The sequence below is a fragment of the Microtus ochrogaster genome, chromosome 8 (genome assembly GCF_000317375.1).
Source record: "Microtus ochrogaster isolate Prairie Vole_2 chromosome 8, MicOch1.0, whole genome shotgun sequence".
Lineage (NCBI taxonomy): Eukaryota > Metazoa > Chordata > Mammalia > Rodentia > Cricetidae > Microtus > Microtus ochrogaster.
In genome coordinates, this window is record NC_022015.1 from 39,237,985 (window position 1) to 39,239,856 (window position 1,872).

At 48.0% G+C, this 1,872-nt stretch overlaps 1 pseudogene; it reads right to left on the reverse strand.

Moving 5' to 3' along the window:
* The window catches only part of LOC102002184, a 2,577-nt pseudogene extending 1,995 nt beyond the window's left edge, over positions 1–582 (reverse strand).
* Positions 583–1,872: the final 1,290 nt, after the last annotated feature.

Genomic DNA, 1,872 nt, shown 5'->3' on the forward strand with positions numbered 1-1,872 from the left:
CCCCCCCACTTTTTTTTTTTTTTTTAAAGACAGTCTTACAGCCCTGTTTGGCCTGGAACTATGTAGAGCAGGCTAGCCTTAAACTCAGGAAGTTCACCAGCCTGTCTACCCAGTGTTGGGACGAAATTTCTGCAGCACCACACTCTGCCCTTATCTGGGTTTTACCCATTATCTCTCAGGCAGTTTTTACTGGTTCTGGAGCTAATCTCTTCACGGGTTTCATCTAAACCTCCAGAGAGCTTAAATGAAATTTAGTGGCTTAAAACAACATTAGTGGCTTAAGACAGCACACTGTAATTATCTCTTTGTTCCTGTAGGTGGGGAAACTGGGGGTGGCTTAGCTTGGTGGCAGCCTCTCAAGGGCTCCCACCGAGGTGGCCCAGGGCAGTAAAAGTGCTTCAAGCTCGCTGGATTATTATTAGGCCAAAGGCCTCAGTTTCTTGCCAGCTGTTGTTGCTTGATCCTCTCTTCAAAGAGCCTCTCGCGACAGAGCAGCTTGCGTCCCTCAGAGTGAGCGAGAGTGAGGCTGGAACTCGGGGGAAGACAGAGCCCGGCTCTGGGTGTAACATTGGGAGCGGCCATCACCGCTTTCCATTATCTTCTGTTTCTTAGAAGCTAATTGCCAGGCTCGGCTGCTGCCAGTGCGGGGAGCTGCACACGGAGGCTGTGCTATGTGATTATTTCTTAAATTTTTATTAGAAATTTAAATACATATGATATGCTTTGTGTATATTCTCTCCCCTCCCCCAATCCCTCTAGATCTTCCCTCCCCACTCAACTTTATGTTCTTTCTCTCTTTCTAAAACGAGACAAAAGTAAAAAGAAAATCAAAACAGACAAAAAGAAAATCAGTAATAGAAAACAAAACAAAAAGTACGCACAAAAAAATCCATGGAATGTGTTTTGCATTGACTCCTGGGCCTCAGCTTGTCCTGGGGTACGGTTTGCAGATCCAGTGCTGTGGCTTCTGATTTTTTTGTTTTTGTCAACTTAGCACAAGCTAGAATCACTTGGGAAGAGAGACCTCAGCTGCAAAAACACGTCCATCAGACTGGCCTGTGGGCAAGTCTGTGAGGGCATTGTTTTGACTAGTGACTGATGTGGGAGGGTCCAGGCCTTCGTATGTGGTGCCATCCCAGGACAGGTGGGCAGGGTTGGATAAAAAAAAAGCTGAGTGAGTGGACCATCCGGTCAGTGAACCGCGTCCCACCTAGTCTCTGCTTCAGTTTCTGTCCCGACTTCCCTTCATGTTGGCCTGTGACCAGGATGTGTAAGTCAAATAAACCGTTTCTCCCCAAGTTGTTTTCTGGCCATGGTGTTTATTACGGCTATGGGAGGCAAACGAGGACAGCAACCTGGTGTACTTGGGGCCATCCTAGGGAGGCCACTGCAGGAGGCTTAGAACTCCAAACTCAGGGCACTGCTTAGGTCTAGGGCCTTGTACTGTTTTGTTGTCTCAGCTGGTCTCAGCTGGTCTCAGCTGGTCTCAGCTGGTCAGGGGAGATAATTCCCTTAGTTAACAAGCACAAGAGCATTCTCTGCTTAAGCCACTGTGTAGCCTCAGCTGGCTTTAGACTTGAAGGATCCTCCTGTAGCCATCCTTTCAGGGAAGAAGACTCCTAGGGAGACACTAATGCTATCAGCCATTGAAATGACAGACCTCAAAGGAATCTCTGCTGGGTGGAAGGAAAGGTTGAAGGCCTGGTGCTAGCCGGAGGAGCCCGCCTCCCAGGAAGGGATTTCACAGAGCTGTGACAGTTTATCTGACCACTCCCAGCTCAGCTCAGTTGACAGATGTGCTCCACCAGCCCAGCTAGTTTCCTTAGTTCAGACCACGGGTCTACATTTCTGGTTTTTATTATTTATTTATTT